The sequence below is a fragment of the Grammomys surdaster genome, unplaced genomic scaffold (genome assembly GCF_004785775.1).
Source record: "Grammomys surdaster isolate TR1022 unplaced genomic scaffold, NIH_TR_1.0 125974, whole genome shotgun sequence".
NCBI lineage: Eukaryota > Metazoa > Chordata > Mammalia > Rodentia > Muridae > Grammomys > Grammomys surdaster.
This window is the reverse complement of record NW_021620791.1, coordinates 127,709-150,170: the sequence shown is the minus strand read 5'-3', so window position 1 is coordinate 150,170 and position 22,462 is coordinate 127,709. Positions and strand designations below refer to the sequence as shown.

At 48.6% G+C, this 22,462-nt stretch overlaps 1 protein-coding gene across 1 annotated transcript in view; it reads right to left on the bottom strand.

Moving 5' to 3' along the window:
- Positions 1–22,221, bottom strand: part of Zhx2 (zinc fingers and homeoboxes 2) — a 146,867-nt gene extending 124,646 nt beyond the window's left edge. The window contains exon 1 of the mRNA XM_028753860.1: positions 21,887–22,221. The gene's annotated coding sequence lies outside the window, so the exon portion shown is untranslated. The remainder of the gene's footprint in view (positions 1–21,886) is intronic.
- Positions 22,222–22,462: the final 241 nt, after the last annotated feature.

Below are 22,462 nucleotides of genomic sequence, written 5' to 3'. Positions count from 1 at the left end.
GAAGCCCAGGCTAGAGTAGTATTATTACTGTTGTTGCTGCTGTCTCTCACTCTGACATTTCTTATCTTCGGATATAGCTGTGTGGTCCTCACATGGCAGAGGAGTCGGGCAAGAAAGACCATTAGTGTCTTACAAATATTTAAAGGTGGAATTATAAGTTCCATTATATGATGAGTAAATGAACTGGAAAAAGGTAATGGACCTGTCCAGAGGGTCAGGGTGGCTCGAAGAAGCCAGTGGACTTTCCCATTAACCTTGGCCCCTCGGCATCCTCGTCACTGTGATCTTGCCCCCAACTGCAGGTGTCCCATGCACTTCCCTTGGATCTCTTGCTCCATAAGTAGGAGCCTTAAGCCCTTCACTTCAAGGGCAAGGTCACCACCAAATGCCTCACACATCAGTTTGATCACCAAACACTATTTGGTTCTTTCTACCTATAACCCCTGATTGTAATGTTTCTCCTTTCCTTCACATGCAGTGTAGAATTCTAAACGAATGTAAAAAAGGATTCCCTCAATCAACAGATATACAGCATTTTTTTTCCAAAACCCTTAGGAACAAATGGTTTATTTTCTCCGTTAGCTGAAGCTTAAAGGGATAACACTTTCAATTATACTATTCAGTAACAACGCTATTTAGCGCCTGAGTGATGGTCTGATTTGTAGTTAATAGGTCAGTGGCTTGCTCATTGGAAAATATCTGAGGCTGCTTGTGAGGAACCAGGCCCCGCTCCATCCTTGATGCTCTAACAGTGACAGCGTGAGCAGCTCCCTGGAAGGCTGATCTGGGTCAGATCCCCCCTCAGACCCACGACCTGCCTGCTTTACCCTCTGTGCCATTGCTACAGAAGCCTCTCTCCATCTCCTGGCTGAGCTGTGCCGGTAGGAAGAAGGAAATCGAGATGAGGGTCAAAGGTCCAAGACATCTGGGTAGCGATCCCTGCTCTCTGTCCCCACTGTGAGATCAGAGGGAAAGACAATCCTGAGCCTCAGGCTTCCAGCCTGAAGAATGGGTAACCCTCACCCTGAGTGTAGCTTGCATGTCTCAGTGTATCCAGCACGGTGCCTGACCTTAGTAGGCGTGGGTACACTCACTCTTAAATGGGACAGTCATTCTCCCGAGTTCCAGGACAATCCTCCTCTGGACCCTTCAGGCAGAACTTCTAGCCTTGTCTTCTGGTTCTTGGTTTTTTGTTTTTTATTCCCATAAATCCTGTTTAACCCAGCCTGTCTATAAAGCAGCTCATAAACTCTCTTGGCATTTTGTTTGTATACACCACTTCTTTCTTGTTGGACACCTGACTCTGCTGCCTCTATGCTCCATGGTGTAGGTAGTGTTCGTGAGTTTTCTCTAATGGTAGTAAAGCCTGTTTGTGTCCATTGCCACAGATGGGAAGACTGAGGTATAAAGGCCAAGGGAAGCACTATAATTAAGTAAGGATCACAGCTGTCACAATACTTTGTGAGACAGCCCTGAGAAGTGTAATCTGTGGTTCTCAGTGCTACAATAGGAGTTAGCACCAGCTGTCTGGCACAGTGACCTACTTGCCTGGACCAACTTCTCTTATTGGCCTCCCTCTGTGCTGGCCACCAGTGTTCCTTCCTTATCAAAGAATAGTTTTAGGTCAGTCTTTGCCTTGGGGTCTACTCCTAAGAAGCCAGTCTTGGTATCAGAGCACAGAAGAGCTTAGGGGTAACTTTCTTGAGTCTGTGGTTGGGGTACAGTTTATCCTTGGAGCATTCTCCATCTTGCTTGAGGGGACCCACAAGACTCAGGTTCTGTCTCATCTCTGCACGTGGGATGGAGTGATACAAAGAGTGAATGATTTCAAGAGGCAGATCTGGTTTTGTGTCAGGTGACTGGGGTGTGGGGAGGGGCATTAGGTAACTCTTTGGAGCCTAGTTTTCTCCCCTGGGAAACAACAGCAGCACCTACTGTGAAGAGCTGTGTGGATTAGCAAGTGTGAAAATATGAGTGGGACACCTCCCACAGGAGTGTGGGGTGTCGGTGCCTGTTGGGGGCAGCCGGCTTGCTCTGCATTCTAACTGCCATCTGCACCTGGCACCTCGACACTGCAGGTCCCTAGAAGGGGTCACCCTCTCCAGTCTTCCCACTCCAACCTTTGCCACCGCTCCTGGCCCAGCAGCAAGCACTTGATGTCTGTTGGATAAGTAAAAAAAAAAGAAAGACTCCCTCAAGAGACCCACCCATGAGTGATAATGGAGTTTCTGAAACATTCCTTCACCGCTCAGTCTTAGTCTCCAGTCCCTACTGGGCTCCAAGCATTATTCTAACTGCCGACAACACAGTGAAAACCAAAACTCACCACGTATCCTTCCCTGAGGTGGCTTATCATCCAGGAGGAGAGCGGAGAACCCACAGGATGGCCTCCAGACTGATTTGGAACACTTTTCAGAGTTCCCACACCCATGAGAGTCAGGTTTAATTATTAAGGTAGGGTCAGGTATGCAAGAGCTTTCTAGAAACTTCTCAGGTGAGTGCAGTGTGCTGCCAGGTGGAGAACTATTGGGGTCAAGTTAAAAAATAAGGACCGTTACAGAAAGCAGAGAGGGATGGGAAGAGAGATGGGGGAGTAATTTGGACCAGGGGTCTTAGTTGGATGTTTTTCACACTTCCAGGGGATTAGACACATCAGGAGTTTCTGGGGGGAAGGTGCAGAGGCTAGGGCAGCGCTCCTAAACACCAGCTGACAGCTGATGCCTAGGACAGCTCCAGAGCAAAGACCCATCCAAACCAAGCAGTCCTGGGCTTGGAAATGGGTTATGGGATAGGGGGAGCAAGGCTTAGGAACCCTTTAGAGAGCACTCTGTTTTGGGGAGAGCTAAGACCTGGATGTCACAGTAGAGAAAGCTCCAGCAAAAACCTGTGACGGAGGGGGAAGATCCCTGACTTTCAAGTGGGAACCTTCAACAAAATATGCCCCCCTCAGCCCCTGCTGCCCGCCTAGAGAGGGGCTCCACTTCTGCCTTTGCTGGGAAGAGAGAAGGTTGCAGTTAGTTAGCAAGCTGCTTTTAGTTTTCTATCTTCACTTCCTTCCCAGTCTCAAAGCAGGAGAGGGGGCAAGGGTAAGGTCAGTCCGGAGGGGGTGGGGACCATTTATATATCCTCAATATCATCTTCTGACTCAGCTGCCCTGTAGCCACCACCCCTTGATCCCTAAGAGTTCTGACTTGGGGAGTGGAGGAGTTCTCCGGAGAGATAGCCTGCTACTCTCCTCTAGCCCTGGAAAAAATGACTTCCTGAGAGAAACTGGGATCCACAGGGCAGTAAATACACATTGCATTCCAGAAGAGGAGGAGGGAGGGCTGCGTGGCCAGCTCCTCAGTGCGCATGCACCTTCCCCTTACCGTGACCCACTCACTTTTCCATCCAGGCGCTGGGACTGAGAACCTGCCAGCCCTTTCCTGCCCCACCCCCAGCCACCCTTTCTTTCCCTCTTTCTAGCACCTTCTCCTTTAATCGGTTACAGACACTGCTTTGGAACGCACTGGCTCGGACCTGCGGAAGCTATGCTAGGCAGCTGCCTTGCTCAGCACTGTGTGGGCCTTCCAAGGAACTGCCAGGACAGATTCAGATGGCAAGTCAAGTTCTCCAACAAGAATTCCAGAAAGGCTTAAGTCAACTGGTTACTCCCAAGAACCTGGGAGCCAATAGGCTTCTGATAGGCTAGTCCCACCTGCAGATGCCTGCTAGCTTGGACATAGCAGAGTCAGCCCAATGGGTAGCCCACTGAGAAACATGATTCAGAGCCCAGAAGGCAAGTGAGGGAACTGAGGCCATGGAGGGGTGAATGACTAGCTCAAAGGCAGCAGCATGATGGCTGAGTTGGCTTCAGCTCTCCCAAGTCCTGCCTGTTCATGAACTTCTCTCAGGCTGTATGCTCCATAGTCGAAAGTTCACGACAGCACATCCAAACAGGGAAAGTATGGGGCATTAGCTACATTCCAGTTCAAAGACACATTTGGGGATGGTGAGGGGATACAGCAAATATTTGTGTGTCCTAAGATCCTGAATTTACTTTCTGAAATAAAAACACCCATCATGTCCCCAGACTCCCCCCAAATGTAATAAACTCCATATCAAAATCTTGCTCATTAGAAAAGCTGTCAATCCCAACCTATAAAATTCATTTCATCTCACAGGAGGAGTCATCCTGGGATAGAGGCAGGAATATGTTTACTTAAGTAATTATTCTATTCAAAATGATAATTTGCCCAATATGTCCTGAGACTTTTACTACATATATCCAGAATGAAGTAGATAATTAGCAATAAAGAACTGCTGGCTGATAACCTGGGATCAGGGATGTTTCACAGATTCACTACTAAACAAGCCTCCAAACGCTACACAAATGTACAGATTTTTTTTTCACCAAAAGTCGTGACTGACAGAGTGGGGTGTCTACAAATGGGAACTCATAAAACAGACTGCCAGGTTCCATGGATGACTGCTGATGTTAAAGCTGTGCTGAGATTCCAAGCAATGTCTTCGCAGTGTGTGCACCTGCCTACATGTGCAGAGTAACTGCAGACGTGGGCTTGGTTTGTCTTTCAGGCAAGCCCCCAACATGCATCGGAAATGAGGAAAATACTCTCTGTTCTTGCCTGCCTCCCCTCCTTTTCCCCACTCTCCCTCCCTCTCTGTCTTCTCCTGGGAAAAGACTTGGCTTGTAAAATGACCACCAGCTACTCTCATGATTAACTCCGGCATTGCCTTTGGGGTTACCAATAGCATGTGGTACAAAGATGTCTCATCTGTTGCCAGGACAAATCACCAGTGTGCCAAGTCTCCAACCGCTTATATCTCAGATAAGGGTCACCGTGGGCCCATCAGCACTAAGAAATTCCATGAATATTCACTGAGCACCCACCCTGCAAAAAGGCTGGCCACTGCAGCCTGGGGGGGGGCTTCACTGTGCTGTCTGAGACTTAGACACTCCTGCTAATCTTTGAAGAGGCCAAGGGTTACAGGCAGGTCACCAGCTGCCTTAGGGATGACTACCAGAGCAGAAAAGCTGGGGCCACCAGGATTCTGGCTGAGATGGAAGGGATATAAAGGTGACCAGTTTATTGGTCCTCAAGAATATAACTGGTAAGGCAGACTGTTTCCAGCTGTACCACTTGCGCTAGGAGGAAGCCAAAGTATTCTCTGCTCTCAGATGCTGCTTCGGATACCTGGTACTCCTTCTGAGCAAAGGTGTTGGGGACAGGCGGACAGAACTCTCTTAGATTCTCAGGAACAAGACTGCTTCCCATACCTGAGGATGCAATCTAACTGTCTAAGCTTGCCATCGAGAGAGGCCCAGACCTTTCCTTGCTTCCCGGGGGGCTGATGACCGCTCTAGTTCTCTGATTCTGCTTCGTAATTAAACCAGTCCCATCAGCTGGGCAGCAGATTTTAATATTTAAACCATGTGATTAAAAAAAATCATGGACTTTAGGCTGGGGAGATGGTTCAATTGGCAGAGTGTAGGCTGTGCAGGTACAAGCACCTTCGTTCAGACCTCCAGAACCATGTAAAAGGCCAAGGGTGGAAGAATACACTATGACCCAGCAACGGGCGGGGCAGAGCATTGGCTAGCCAGCTTAGTCAAATCAATGAGCTCTAGGATACACGGAGGATTCCTTGTCTCAAGTAATAAAGGAAGTGATCAAAAAAAGACTCCTATATTCACCTTAGGTTTCCAAAGCATGCACACCAGTACACACGCAGATTAACAAGTATATACCACACACACACACACGCACGCACGCACGCACGCACGCACGCACGCACGCACGCACGCACGCACGCACGCAAGTGAGCGCGCGTACTTCTTCTATATTGATCTAGAATTCATTATGTAGCTCAGGATGTCCCAAATGATAATTAATAATTCATCTCTTTTTTCTTCCCTAGTCTCTTTTCCATCCAGAGTTTTAAATAACTGCCTTTTCCTTTTTGTTCTTTCTTTTTTAAATTTTCAAGTTAGGGTTTCTCTGTGTTGCTCTGGCTGTCCTGGAACTCACTCTGTAGGCCAGGCTGGCCTCAAACTCACAAAAGATCCGCCTGCCTCTGCCTCCTGCCTATACCACCACCAGCAGGCTAAATAACTTGTCTTCAGCAGAGAACTTGGCCTGAAGTTCTGATATTAAAAATGAAACAAGAAGACGAATCACAAGGTTCTAGCCCAGGTTCCGCTGTACACAGTCTGCTCTTCTGAGACAGATATTACAGCTGTGCTCCTTAACTTGGTCCCTTGAGTCTTGCCAACAGATGGAGAGACAGTCCTGGGTCACTGTCAGTCCTGAACACTATAGGTAGTGAGGAAGAGCAAAAGAAAACTGTCTGAAGTGTCATAGAAGGCAGTAAGTGATTTACCAGACATCCTTTAATGCCCTAAAGAGGAAGCATCACTGCGCCATCTATAAAGAGCGGTACTCTGAAACCATCTCTAGCCTGGAGACACTTCATGCCAGCAGTGGGACCCTGAGGAATTCAGAGGCTAGAGAGAGTCCACATTTCCCCCCTTATAAAGCCACAGCTGGCTGGACTAGATGAACTTGAAGGTGACCAGCTGACTGGTCACCACAGAAACCAGTACAAAGTTGGATACACACATACACAGCCTGCTGGGTAGTCCCAGGATTGGCTGGTGGAAGGAGGTTTGCTGCCCACGTGGAACCCATCTGCCAGGCAACGTTGCAGAGCCAAAATCTGAACAGACAACCAACCGTTCCTGACCAGAGTGCTGAGCTCAAGGTTCTTAAGTGATCCATTGAGGAAGAAATAAACAAACTGGAAGGAAAAAGCAGTACTCCATTTCGCCATTACCATAGGCTTAACGTTTAATTCGGTACCTACCATATAGCAATCTCGTGCTTGCTTCTTGTAGGAACACAACACACGCAAACAAGCCAAGTACCCAGAATCCCAAGCGCTTCCGACTGACCCCAGAATGGCTGGGTGGAGTGGAATGTGTAAAAACCCTGTGAGTACTGAGAGTTAAACCCTGGTCCTTTGGGCACTGGTAACAGTGTTGCGTATCAAGTCAGCCCAGTCCTCCGCACAGTGAGGGCCAGCTGGGTCCCCTTAGCTATACTTTTAAATGCTGTTCTCAGTCTCAGTTGTCTCAGTTGTTCCATGGAGATTCCCCAGGCCTCCTTCAGGAAAAAAGAAACAGCTATGACCTCATACGGGTGGAGTGTACAAGCTACAGCAGTTGGTTGTGGAAGGGGCCGCATGCTGACATCTGGGGTGAACTGGGGCTAGCATTAGCGGTACTATTGGGATGTTTGGCAGTAAGTTAGGGGCCTACTGAATGTTCACCTTCATGTCACACTGACTGTTCAGTGTAAACTTAAACTATAATGACATGCTCCAAAGTGTACGTGAAAGACAAATAAAAATACATTTAGACAAACAAAAACAAACAAAATGGTTGATGGTTTTTCACTTTCCTACTCATTTACATATCATTGGGAGGGAAACTGGGTTCTGTCCTTAAAGATACAAGATTGCCACAGGACTAAGTTCCTGGAAGTTTCTATTTAGGCCTCGGCTTTGCTGTTGTTAGGCTTTGTGGTCCTGACTCTCAATTCAAGGGTCATGTCTTAATTCTAGAAGAGCAGAACCGATCAGGAGTGGGAGAAACCTTTTGGTATTTCAGCACACAAAGAACTAAACAGCAAACGCAGGTGATGTCTGCCAGAGCGGCACAGCCAGCCTAGGGCTCTGAAGGGTGGAGCCCCCTTGCTATGGAACAAGGAGTCAGCCACACCAAACATTGCCCAGGCTCCCTGTGTGAGCAGGTGTGGCAACTCTGAGAGCGTCTCTGTGTCCTTTTCTCTTTGTCTGCTGCAGCAGCCAGAAAGCTCGTGGCTTCAAATGTCACAACTATAAAATCTCGCCAGCCTGAACCTTCCAGACAGAGCTTGAAATAAAGCTATCTGGAGAGCCATAGTTGAACCCTTCAGGGGACCGACTTCCTGAGAGGCAGAGCCCAGTTTGTTAAGCCCCTGGGATAGTGGGGCTCATCTGTCACACACAGCGTCACCTCTTAGGTACTGGCTAGTCTGGGGGTCTGTTCGAATTTTATTTTTGTTGGTGTGATAAGTACCCGGACAGAAATCCACTTGGGAGAAAAGAGGGTTTGTTTTCACCTTACAATCCTGGGTCATAGCCCGTTAGAGTGGAGAGGTCAAGGCAGGAGGGACTGGAGACAGCCGGTCACACCACATGCAGTCAAGACCAGAGAGAAAAGTCTGCCTACTTACTGCTCAGCTTGATCTAGTTCACTCTTACACATTCAGGGCTCAGCCCATGAAATGGTACCTCCCTACACCCCGTACACAGGGTGGGTAACTTTCACAGGCAGGACCACAGGCTAGTGTGACCTAGATAGTCCTTTCTTGAGGGTCTTCTCAGGTTGACAATTAAAAATAACCGTCACAGGGTTTCACACACTTTCCTTGGAGAATGGTCTGTTAGTCACTATTATGCATACATGTATTAGGTTGTAAACCTAACAAGGTTTCTCACTGTCCAGGCTGATCCAGTAGGATTAGTGATCTTCTGGCTCTTTTGACAGAGGACAAAATCACAAGAGTGTCATAAGGGTGAAGGGCTGCAATAGTGTCCAAAGCACCTTGGCCAGGAAAGAAAAGATGTTCTGTTGACTCCAGTCTTGTTGTTCACGAACAGAGTCTGCCACTCTAGGGGAAGACAGAGCAGGTCTCCTGATCCTTTTGCTAAGGGTGTGACCCTGATTCTTCAGTGTCACTCTTTATAGAGTGACAGGAAAAAACTTTAGCTTTGATGTCTCTCAGATGTGGCTTTAAACTACAGCTCTGCCATTTCCAGTGTAATTCATCAGATTCATGTACTGTAGCCTCAGTTTTCTCCTATGGAAAATGGGTGTAAATTTTCTACCAAGTTTGAAAATCTTAATTTACATTAAATAAGGTTATAACACATACCATGCTTGCTTCAGTGGCTGGCATCTGACAAACTCATCCCCTTTTTAATACTTCAGAATTTATTTTGTTTTGGTTTATTTAGGAACAGGGTGGCCTCAAATGAACTCATGATCCTCCTGCCTCAGCTTCCTGACTGCTGGAATTACAACCTTTCTATACCACTGCCTACCGGTCTAGACTTTACCCCATTTACCCACTGTCCAACTTAAAATTAGGCTTCCAGTTCAGTCTCTGTAAGTTTAATACTGGAAGCAGTAGAAAGACTCTTTAGGGACAGTGTTAATACACTCCGTTTGCCGTTCAGGAGGGTAGACCCGGTGCTTCTGGGGAAAGAGAGAATAACACTCTGCCAAAAGCAGGAAGCTGAGCCAGGAAGTACCTAGGCTAGGTGTTCAGACGAGGCAGCATGTTGGGACCAGACAGGCAGAGGTTGCCAAAAGCCTCCGAATTTAAGATAAAGCTCTTCTGGGTCAAAGCTGTCTTGATGGCCTCCTATTTGAAAACTGTCCGGTTAGTCCTTCAAGCCTTTGGCACAGACTGGCCACCAGGGGCAGCAGTGAGCAGCAGCTCATTAAGAACTTGTGCCAAGCCTGTACAACGCTTCTCCTGGAGGTCTCTCTCTCTGGAAAGAGAGCCTTTTGCTCACTCTTGCAGTCATCCAGGCACTCTGGAGACCTCCATTCTCAACCCCCAGAGTGGGCCAGCCCTGAGCTGGTGCTAGGAGAAGACACACAAACAGGAAGCTCTCCCTGTTGGTGGAAAGTGACTCTTCCCTTCCCCTCCCCCGCTCCCCCAGGGAAACAGATACATAAACAGATCAAAATCCACGAAGTGACGAAGTGACGATTATTTTCAGGTCACCCTGGCCTCTCGTGGGGGAGGAGCAAGAATCACCACAGAAGAAACACAAAAGTTGCCATTGCTCAGTTTAGGAGATGAGGGGGCAGGAGCCCCATGTGCAAAGTTATATCGGGAGAAGGGATGGTGAGCCTAGGGCTCCGGGGCAACTGAAATGAAGCACACGAAACAAGAGATAAAGCAATTAAAGGAAATACGCCTGCGACAAAGAAATTGGCTCCAAGACAGCCAGTGTACCAGAGTCAGGAATTTGGACTTGACCCCACGGGTCAGAAGTTACCTTCGTTTGCAGGAGAACTAGAGAGTTCAACAGGAGAACTAGGCCAACGCTAAGGGTTAAGGCACATGGTTTTCTCCTCTACGGAAGCGTTCCACCTCCTATTGGTCAATACCCTTCAGTCTGTCATTCTACTTGCTGAGCTCCTGGGGAGCATTTGGGTTTTAACTTCTGGGTACCCAGTGACCAGGGAAGGTTTAGTGAAAGCCAATGGATTTGAGATTTTCAAATCACACCTCAGTGGAGCTGAGGAAGGGAAGGCTTGGTGACAGATGACAAATTGGTGGTCCTTCCAGTAGGACTTCCTCTTCTTATTTGAAAACAAAACACAGATGCAAAAAGAAAATAAACAAAAAAATATTCACTTTAGTGCAGTCAGAGCCAGCGTTACGCCGCTCTCCTGTTTCAACACACACACACATAGCACACATGCAGAGTTCTCTTGTATTCAATTCCACTTCTCAGTTTAATAACTATTTATTGAGCAATCACTTAGTCAAGGCTATGTGCCCTCGTGGCGGGGGGGAGGGGAGGGGAGAGAATCAAAGGAGAAAGACCCAGGGTTCTTCTAACTCGAGGTCTCCCCAGAGCTCCATCATTAGTGGGGAGTGCAAGGCAGAGGTGACCCACCATATAGATCGTCCTGATCACCGGCGGCTAGATGCTAGGCATGTTATGTGCACGGAGGAGTAGGAAGAAGGTTGAGCAGGACCCCGGAGCTTCTGTTATAAAGAGTGAATCTAAGACACACACAGGCCTATGTGGCCTTGGGCTAAGCTGAGCAGCAAGACTCCCATCCTTCTCTTTTCTTAACGGATACGTCTCTTCTTTATCTAGATATCTCAACGTTCCCTCTGAAAGATTATGTATCCCCTCCATACTCCAACTGTGAAAGGCCAGGAGGCTGAGAAGTGTCAAGTAAGGTCACCAATAGGGCCCATTCCACAAGAAGAATCCATTGCGTCCCATAACTGGCTGCCCCTGACCTCCTGGGCTCTGTCTACTTTTTTTTTTTTTCCATTTGGGAAACACAAGAGCCTCATGCTGGCTCTGGAGATGGCAGAGCGTCTCACAGAATGTGAGTTAAAGCAGAGCCAGAGCTGGGACTATAGCCAGGACTCAGACCCTCTGAGGCTGGCCCACCAGATCATCATCAAATCTGGATTTATCCATCCCCAAAACTGCCGATCACTGGGAGGTGACTCATCCTTTCATGCAGTGGGTGTGGGGCTTCATTCAGGTCAAAGAAGAAAGATATCAGGATACCTCTTAAGCTAGAGTGACTCACAGGTAGCTTCACAGTGCCTAAAGTCAGAGATCTGTCAGCCACCACCAGAGTGTCTGCTAGTATCTCTAGGATACTGCTGAGGTGCCAGGCACTAGGCTAGCTATGTGGTTTAAAGGGTAAATCCTCTTAATTCTCACAACCACTTAGCATAGAAGAGGCCTCTGCAAATTCCATCTGACAGGAACAATGTAGGCGTGGTCATCTTTTTGTTTCCCCACCCTCCCCAGTGATAATGGTACTCAGTAAAAGAGGAAAGACTGGAACCAAGATAAGGCAAATGGCAAACTAGGAATATAGGAGGTGAAATTTAAGAAGGCAGTGACTTTCTAGTCCTAACTCTGTGCTTCTTGGGGCCAAGAGTGGGTGTGTCCTTAAATTTTACACACAGGATGCCTTATTTACTCTGTTATAGTCTTGGTCCTGGGTAGTCACTGGACAGATTGCAAGTTGAATCCTGCTACTCTACACTTGAGCAGTGAGACCCGCCCTTCCCTAAGCCTTTATTTCCTCACCTGTAATGTGGGCCAAATGACAGTATCAGGGGTTGGCAAATATGTAGCAGTTTCTCCTCTAAATAGTCCTGTACTTAAGAGCCCAAAAGAAATGAAAATATTGACAGAGACAAGGTATAGCAGTACACGTCTATAATCCCAGCATTAGGAAGGTAGGCAGAGGCAGGAGGATCAAGGGTTTAAGACCAGCCTGAGCTACTTTGGGAGTTCAATGCCAGCCTGGGCTACCTTGTCTCAAAACAAAACAAACAGGAACGAAAACACATGAGTAAATGAAAACATGTGTGCAAAAATGTTCACAGCGGCCTTCTGAAGTTCCCCCAGAGGGAGAACAGCACAAGTGTTTACCAGCTGGTGAATAGATAACAAAATATGGTATATCTTCCCCGTGTGGTACTCTGCAGTGATACCAAGGGATGAAAGACTGATGCACACTACATGGCAAGTGACCCACAAGTGCTTTAAACCACGTGAAAGAAGCTATAGGATTCTTCACGTTTGCAGGCTATACGATTACAAAAGTATAGATCAGCCGTCCAGAGTGGGGGAAGTACAGGAGGGGCAGGTAAGGATGATGGAGAGTAGCTACTAATGCATGCACGAAGTCCCGTTTGGGGGTGTTGGAAATGTTCTGAAGTTACATAGAGGTGGTGGCTACATAAATTATGTAAATATACTGAAGAGCCATATTGGTATACTTTAAGTAGACTAATTTACCATGCTGTCTTCAACCAGAGCTCATTAAGAAGACTAGCTGCACCGTCTCTTATCCCAGCAGAAGGATTGTGAATTCAAGGCCAGCCTGGGCTACGTATTGAGACTCTATTTCAGAAAAAGGAAAGAAGGAAGAGCTGGAGTGAAGGAGAGAGGAAGGAAGAAAAAGAAAAGGAAAGAGAGGTAGTACTTGTGGCTGCACAATGCCTGACCCCGGAGTTTTTAATCCCTCAAACTTTATGGTTTCTGTGTCAATAAATACCTCAGCTTACTAAACGTTTCTCAACTTTTAGGAGACTCTGAGGAGCGAACCTGGGAGTCTCTTGTGATTCTGTACCTCTGAGTAACGTGCCCCTTTTGATGTAGGCTTCCTAGAAAGAACTACTGAATGCATCATGCCTGAAGTAGATAAAACTCTTCAGGTCTTGGATCCTAGAGGGCTGCATTCAACTTCCGGCTCTACCACTTAGTAAGGTCACAGGCATAGAGGGTAGGAGAAGCAAGGGTGCTTGCTTCTAGGTTTTGGCTTGGAAAGTTTCTCTTCGCTAGAACATCCCTTCCCGAGTCCTATGAACCAACGCATTTCCTTGAGTGTCCTTTCAACTGACTGTAGGCTATGCACTTGGAGATCCAGCACTCTCTTTCTAAAAGCACCAAGGCCAGGCATGGTCCAACTGCACACTGTTAGAATGTCGGTTGTTGGGGATATCCACCTGGAGCCTCCTAAGTCCTAGAGGTAGATGGATGGCTTCTGAAACCTTTGGACAATGTCTTCCTAGTCTGTGTGCCTTGCTTGTCAAATGCAGAAGACAGAATCCTAATATCTCTTAGGGTTGTCAGACGTATGCCCATTAAAAGCATAGACCTGAACTCATGATGCCAGTAGAATTAGCTACGTGGACTGTAGCAGTGGCCACGGTTCAGCACCATTGTGTGTGGACTTTCTGAGAGGAGGGACATTGATCTGTCACGCTGGCAGGTGCTCAGCAAGTGGCAGGAAAGAGGAAGGAAGTGGGGAGGAAGGTGCAGAGATGAGCTGGCTGATTAGGCAAGCAGAAAGGCCTGAAATGTCTGCGCCAGACAACAAAGCGCACTCACTGCCCGAGGACTGTGGGATCCCAGCCTGATCTGCACAGCTTCCTAGGTTTCTCCAAGCTGGATCGCCCACAGTTTCCTTCCTTCCTTCCTTCCTTCCTTCCTTCCTTCCTTCCTTCCTTCCTTCTCTCCTTCCTTCCCTCCTTCCTTCCTTCCTTCCTTCCTTCCTTCCTTCCCTCCTTCCTTCCCTCCTTCCTTCCTTCCTTCCTTCCTTCCATTCTTCCTTCTCTCCCTCCTTCCCTCCTTCCTTCCCTCCTTCCTTCCCTCCTTCCATCCTTCCTTTCCTCATTCCTTCCTCTCTCCCTCCCTCCCTCCTTCCTTTCTCGAGATTGGCAGGGCCTCATCATGCCACTATGTTGTCCTGTGTAGCCTGGAACTCCCTTTTCAACCAAGGCTAGCCTTGAACTTGCAGTCATTCTCCTATGTCTGCCTCCCAGTACTGGATTGCAGGTGTGTGCTACTTGCACTAGGTTTTGGCTTGGAAAGTTTCTCTTCACTAGAACATCCCTCCCTGAGTCCTATGAATCAACTCATTTCCTTGAGTGTCCTTTCAACTGATTGTAGGCTATGCACTTAGAGATCCAGCACTCTCTTTCTAAAAGCACCAAGGCCAGGCATGGTCCAACTATACACTGTTAGAATGTCGGTTGCTGGGAATATCCACCATTCACCCTTGAAGTGAGAGTGTCCATTATCTGACCTGTAAGCGCTAGCTCTTGTTTCTGGCAGCAGTACCCTGCCTGCTCAGAATCAATTTTGTAACACAGAGTTCCCCAGAAGATGGTTGCCGACAGTTCCAGAGGATAACGAGAAGCTGAAGCACCAACTGAAGAGATTAGACCAGAGCCCATCCTTGCCTGGAACTCACCCCTTCTCCAGAATGTTCCGGCTGGAGGATGATAACCTTCTTTCCCAGCTTCTAGTTTCCAGTACCTATTTTCCCCTCTATCCACTCTAACGTCGACATCACACTGACATTAAAAAGAAAAAGACAAGGCACGCCCATCCCAAGAAGTGGGGTATATGCTCTTTCCCCAACAGCCCATCCTCTGCCATGTAGAACGTAACCATCCCCGCAGGCTTGGGCCAAGCAGTGTGCAGGTATCTTGAATCTGTTTCTAGGAAGGGAGAGGCAAAGCTTAAATGAAAATAATTTCAGCATGTCATCCTCCACAGGCCATGGAGATCCTTCGGGGACTCTGGGTAGGCCCAGGGGCTGGGTGAGCCTGAGATGGCTTTGTCGTTAGAGCGATTCTGCCTTGCCTCATATTGTAAGAACAGCGGGAACGTAATATCAGCTGAAAGGAGTTTTCTGTGTGCTATTTAACTAAATGGCTCTGCAGCTGGAGAGAGCCATGGGCAGACGTGTTATGATTCAAAGGTTCCCAATTACAATGATCCTCTTTTATTGTATAAAAACAGCCACACAGCTATTCTCCACCCCCACCCCATGTTTGCTGCTTCCACCCCTGCTCTTCATTGGCCAGCTAGGCTGTGCTACATCCTGAAGGCCCCAGCTCCTCTTCGGGTCCCAACTTTGTAGCTTTTGGGCCCCTGAGATTCTTTCTGTCCAGGTCAAGGGGAGGGTAGAGGTGCCTCTGGGGAGTATTTGTCATATACACTGACAGAGGCAGGGTGGCACCACTCTACAGATTAGAGGTGAAACTTTAGAATCTCAGTTATGATCATATTCTTCTATATATCCACACAGGTACACAAGTTGGCCCGCTCCTTAAAACTCTGCAGCGGCAAAGCAACCAGATAGAGAGTCTCAAAGTAGGTCCAATCCGACCCCTCTCTCTGCACCTTACAGGCTGGCTCGGAGTTCGTCTGTCCTCATGTTTCAGAGTCTTGGAAACAAACCTATTTGAGTGAGCAACCCGACTCTTCTACCTCCCTTCCATGTTCCCGAGACCCTTCGGGTCTCTGAGCTTTGTGTTCTCATTTTTGCAGTGGGATCATACACAGCTCCCCACTCTCCCCTCCTGCTCCTATTAAGTGTCAGAATGAAGGGAAAGCATTCAACCCAGTGTCTGGCACACCGTAGCCACTGACGTTCTTCAGATGAACTGATTTGCAGGCTTGTAGTGTGTCTGGGTGAGCCAGTAGCTCTGCATTTGTTCAGTCTCACCAGCCAGGGCTGACAAGACCGTGGGAGTATAGCTGGCCCACTGAGGAGTGGTTTTCTAGAATCATTCTGCAATACTAGTTTGAAACTATCACCTGTATGCAGCTGACGTATGCGTCCATGCATGCTGCCTGATTCTCTAACAGAATTCTTACTACCCCCCACCCTCCACCTTCTGCAGATGTTTCAGAGTCTTGCAGCTGCAGCTGCAGGCATCCAAGCAGATCAAAGAGAACCTGTACTCAGGGCCTTCTGCTCATAACTCGTCAGCCAGGCCAGGCCATACTGCCAACAGCTCCTCTCCTTCACAAATGGGCCCTGAGACCCCAACATGAAGGATTCCCCCTCCAAAGAAGGAACTCACTCTTTTTGGCCACACCAGTGCCCAAGGGGTACAAAAATCAGTTCCCCCTACTGAATGGCAAATGATTTCCCCGGGATTTCTAGTGGTTCCCTCAGTAAGAGAAATGAACAGAGTGGACCTGTAACTCTTCCATTGCATACCGAGTCTATGCACCCCAAAGGCAGACGATAAACCTTTTGCTTCAAAGTTAACACGTGGGCCTCACTCCCTACTGTTGAACTTCCTGTGGATCAATATTACACAGATTTCATTCACTGCAGATTGCATTCCGTGTTAAATGCTATTGCTACAAAGCACTGTGTGACTAGACTTCATCTCCAGGAACATTCTCATATTAGGGAGTGGGGTGGGGTGGAGAGGGGAGGATATAAGGAAGAAGGGGTGTAAGTCGAGGATTTTAGTGGGTACGCTATCCACTCGGGCACAGGGAGCCTGGCTGTGGTCCTGTCCTTCTCTGTTTCTTGGGGAAATTTGGGTGAATACTGATGCAGTGTTGTTAAGATTGCTTTGCTCCTTGGGGGTCTCACACACACTATTGCCAATCAACCTCTCTTAAATGCTTGACTACGAGCACAGAACAGGAAACAGCTTGTGGGAGGATGTTCTTAATATCACAACCTGTTCAACAGCTCCTCGTCTTACTCTCTTTTCTTTTCTCTTGAGTTCAGAAGAAAACTATTTTATCAATTATACACAATGCCCACCTAGGTGTCTACCAAAGGGGAATGGAAATAGCATCATGACCCTCAGCACTGCTCTGCCAGGGTGTGGACCGTGGTTCCACACAGGATGTGCCCATGATTGGCACCAGGCGCTCGTTAAGGATTTCCAATGCTATGGCCACTCAGACTTGCCACAGAATGAGTGACTGTGTTCTGAGGAGAACACGATGAACTGAGGAGAACACGATGATCAGAGTCCTGGAGGATGGTTAACACTGAGTATGTTAGGTACAAGGTACAAGGAAGCCATTCCTCTGAGGTGGCAGCAGGTGACCACGGTAGCGGTGGGGCTGGCTTGCTGAGTCTGAGAATGTGTCAGATGAGGTGCTGAGCCCTTGTCTAAACTTTTTAAGCTTCACAATAGTCCATACAGCAGCTACAAGTGGTTCTGTTTTAAGATGAAACAAATCAAACTAACCGAACAACCAAAACCAAACAAACAGGCAAACAAAAAACCTCAAGGTTCAGAGAGGCAGATAACTGTGTTCAAGCAATAGGGATTGAACAGAGAGAATCGGAGAGCTTGGCTCCTGCAGGAGGAGTCCCGTGTGAAGGAACTGACACAGCTTTGAGGCCCACTCATGCCATCTTTTTGATTTAAAGCAGTGTGTGGTAGGGCCAAGGCCAAGTCGATTCTGCTGGCCAGAGGTAGGGCTGAGGCTAGGACCCAGGAATCCCAAAAGGCCAGGAAGAAGACAGTGAAGTACTTGACTGGTAAAATCCTCTGTCCAGCTTCCTCTGCCATATGCATGGAATCACTGTGGAAAGAGAGGCACATGCATCCTGGGACAGCCTCAAAATAATTTTGGATTTCTGGTTTTGGGATGGTGGTGGTGGTGGTGGTCACACATAAGGTAGAGAAAAATATTGCGCATTGACCTCTATCCCTTTCCACTTTATTTTTATGAGACACAGCCTCTCATTGAACCCAGAGCCCACTGATTTGGCTAGACTGCCTGGCCAGGAAAAGGTATGAACTCCCCTGGCCATCTCTTTAGTATAAGGGCTTAATTTTAGATTCTAACTGGCAGATCTAAAGACTATCTCTCCTCTTCCCTTCCCTCTCCGTTGTACTCTGCCATCCCCCCCATCCCCCCCCACCTTACAGACAACATTAGCCCCTGTTTGAAAATGTCCTTGATCTTATTCTAGGTCAAGTGAGAACCAAGCAAGTTTGCTGGAACCAGGTTCATTGCTGCAGTCATCCTTAGACACATGACAGTCCCTACTCAGGGACTGTCATGGCTCCTGGCACCTACAGAGTAAAGGCTAACCCCCTGTATAGTGAAATCTGACATCATCTCCTGTAGATCTTTTCCTGAACCCCTTTCTCCACTTCCTAGGCTGCAAACAGCTTCCAGCCCTTCCCCATAGCTTTTTCCCATTTCCTATCTGAGAATCCAGACATTCTATCTTCTAAACCAACAGCTATTCACCCTTTCTGCCCTGTAAGCCAAATCCCATCACGTCCACGGCAGCAATGTGCCTGGCTAAGAACACTTGATCGATCTCTCCCTGGTCCATTTGGGTCACCACACAGCACAGCTGTGGTCGAGGCCTCGAGACAGTGCACTCCCCTTCTTAAACCTCAGGCCTAAGACCTACATGCTACGGGTGACACAAGGAAAAGACACAGTCTGGGTTCTCAATGATACAGCTGAGGCAGCATCCCGTCCCCACAAAACAATGTCACGAGGCCTTCAGAATTTCTGTTGCTCACAGCTGAATCAATGCTATCCCATGCAACCTCACCCAGGCATTGTTCTCTCTCATTCATGGGTCAGTTTAGATACCATCCCCTCCAGGAGATGCCCCCGTGAGGCCCTCTGAGCAGCACAATCACACCCTCCCCGTGCATCCATAATGGCTCTCCTCAATTATAGCACTTACTTAATTCTGCTTGATTGGGCCTAATGAGCACTCCTACGGTCTGTTCAAACTCCTAGAGGGTAGGGGGTCTTTATCCCACCAGCATCTCCATTAGTATGGAGCAAAGCTTTGTGCTGAGCCCAGGGGCTCTGGGCCCCCAGCATCCCCACAATGTCTGGTGTAGTGCACTGTATCGCAGCAGAGGGGGCACCCATGCTGTGGGTGCTGACACGAGACTCATGAGCTGTTTGGTCTAGGACAAGTGAGTTGACCTCTCTGGGTCTGCGCTTCTTCATCTATAGAGAATGGGAGCCTCTATATCTCCTGGTTGTCATGAAGACAAAATAGTCTAATAATAGCACTCAGGATAGTGCCTGGCATATAAAAGTGTTTAATGACTATGGGCTCTTGTTAGTATCCGGAACATTATAGTTGTTGAATGAACAAATGCATCAACACCAAATAAACGAGGAAACACATGAAATCCAGACGAATCCCTGTGTGGAGACCCAGGGCAGTACCTATTGCTCTCAGTCCTGCCTGCACTTGACCCTGTGGTTTGTCACTGTCACGACCTCCTTGCATCAGAGATAGACTCTATGGCATCAACCTGGCCCCCAATACAGACTCTACATGTGTCCTGTGGGTTGGCCAAGCTTGCTTTACCTCTGCGAGCCTCTGTTTCCTCAATCAGAATCTGAAGACAATAATAATGATAATAATAATAATAATAATAATAATAATTGTTTTTTGGGGTAATGGTGAAGATTGCATGACAAAACATGCTAACCATTCAGCAAACCTAGATACTGTAACAGCAAGTACTGGCAACACTTACCAAACAGCCACATGATCGTCCCCCCCAACCCCCAGTGTTGTTAAAGACACAGTGTCCCCATAACCACCAAGGCCTGATGCACCGGGGTTTTGATCAACATTGGACAAATCAAGATCCTCTGTTTTCAACTTGGAATCCAATGTTTGCAGTGTATTTGCTCCCCCCCCCAAACCTGTCTCTTTAAATGATGAGTCACTGATTTATCCTAAAACTTTGGCTTTCTGAATTTTCTCCTTAAGCATATTATGTGCTAAGGTGGATCCTTAGCTGACATCAAACCCTGCTACAAAGTAAGGATACAAGTTCATAGAACAGTGATGGAGTCCAGATTATTATTATTTTCAAACAGCAACAATATTCCACACACCACAGGCCTGATTATTGTCAGGGATACAATTTTTAAACTCTTATTCTTAGATTTCCCCTGGGCCTTAAAAGAAGAAGTGTAAACAGCTTTATGTAACTTTCACTTTAAACTTAAACCTTTATGTTGGTCCCACGGAACCACTCGACGGCCCCATTAGTCTATTTTTACTATCAAACAGGTCATTTAACAAAATAGTTATTCCTCTTGGCCGTCATCCAAATGCGTTTTGACATTACTGCCCTGGGTCTGAACCGCTTATACCGGAGGCCCTCAGAAACAGAAAATCACCTTTTGACTTAAGTCTCCAGGAGCGCTCAGACTCTAACCCTCTTCACTTCCGAGGCATTAATTTCTGCTCTACTCTTAGAGTAGCCAGCGCGAGAGAGTGTTTAAAGAGGCTTGTTGTGGGAAGTCCAAGTGCTTAGGGGTCACAGGGAGGCATTCATGGCTCCTAAGTCCTGCTTCAACACGGAGCTGGCCTGAGATTAGAGGAGCTGTTCACCTCCAGAAAGAAAGGGATCTTCAGAAAGCAGCAAATGGAGAACCCTGGACTTTAAAGGACCGTGATGCCTGGGGCCCCAGCTGAGCCGTGACTCTGAAGAGGGGAGGGGTGCTCCCTCCTCCTCTCCGCCCCCAACAAAAGGCCTTCGCGGAACAGTGGAACACAGAGACCCCACTGGCTTTGAAGCCAATCAATCAGGTGGAAGTCTGGGCAAATCACGACTTGGCTACTGCGACAGGTCTCCCCCACCCACCCAGTTGGATAAACCCTCCTCATCCTCCTCCACCACCTCCGGAGCTCAGCACAGCTAGGGGGCCAAAGGGACGTTCCTGTGATGCTCTTGTTTTCCAACTTTGCGAGCTTGTTGGTCTTCGCAACCTCCTGCAAAGCTGCTAGGGAAAGGGCAAGTTTGCAAAGCTCAGGATCCCAAGTCTTGGGGGAAGCCACAAAGACGCTCCAACGCCAGCAGTGCTTAACCTCTTGTGGGGCAGACTGGAAAACGCCACGGCCACTCAGGCGGGAGACCCGGGCTCTGGCTGGTCCGGGCAGGCCAGGGACAGCAGGGCCCCCGGGGTCCGCGCGCCCCCCGCATCCCCCTCCCCGCGCACCTGAGCGGGGCGTGGGCACAGCGCCGCGCTCAGGCCCTGCCCGCAGGTCCCTCGCCCGCCGCCCGCGCCGCGCGCCGGCCGCCTGCAGCCACCGGGAGCGACGCGAGGAGAGGCAGCCTCAACACGGCGTCATGCTTCCTGCCACCACATTACGGCGAATCGTCACCAGGAGAGGAGAGCAGAGGGGAGAGCGGGGGAGGGAGGGGAGACAGCCACACGCAGCCCCCAGGCTGCCAAAAAGCGCCGAGACGGGGCCACGTCCCGGTGGAGTCCCCGCGGGACCTGACCGGTTCGCACAAAGCGCCGCAGTTTGGCCAAGAAGGCAGGAAGCCGGCCACAAAAATAAATAAATAAAAAAACAGAGTCGGGTCTACGTAACGCCCTGTCGAAAGCGGACGCCATATTTTTTTGTGGCTTATGTCGACATAGGGAAACGTAGACATGTTTTTCCTCCTCCTCGATCTGGCTTCCATTTATCCAAACTTGTAATCAAAACTATTTCATAAAAAAAAAAAATCTCCGTTCCCCCCCCCCGAAACCGCGGATTTCTTCCCACCCGCCAAAAAATAAAAATAAAAAAAAAAGCCTGCACACCCCCCTCCCGCGCACCCCCATCCCTAACCCGGCCAAGTCCCATTAACAACACATTTTCGGGAGCTGCGGCGGCGATGAGAAAGTTGGGCTGGAGAGGCGGGCGCCCGGCGTGTCGGGCTCCGGGCTGGCGGTGCCCGCTGCGGGTGCTCCGCGCCGGGGCGAAGTTTCTTACCTGCGCCGGGGCTGCGAACGCGGGGACCCGGGCTGGGAACGCGGAGACGAGGCACGGGCGTTCCAAAATGGAACTCTGCTGGCTCCCCCCACCCACTCCCCACTCCCCACCCGGCGCCCGACTCGGGCTCCGTGGGAAAGAGGTGGTGGTGGGGGAAAGCCAGCCTGGCAGACAGACAGACAGACAGACAGAAAAAGGCCCCCGTACGGAGAACGGTTGGTCGAAATTTTTAAAAGAAAAATAAAGAAAAGAAAAAGAAAAAAAAAGAAAAGAAAAAAGAAAAAAAAGGGGGAAAATGCCTCGATCAGTGGGGAATCTACGCCAAAACCCACATGATCTGTAACGTCAGCATGCGTATTTGCATACGATACCACCACCGGAGCTGCCACCCGGGCTCGGGTTCCGCAGAAAGTTACAAAGTGAAATTCAGGCCCCTCTGCAGACGCCGGCAAAATGTCATTTTTAGGAGGGAGCTGCTGGTGGGGGGAGGCTGCCCCTAAAGACGAGTGGCTATCCCGGGGAGGGGGGTGTTTAATAAATGAACTTAAAAGTCTGAGTCCAGTAACGGACTCATTG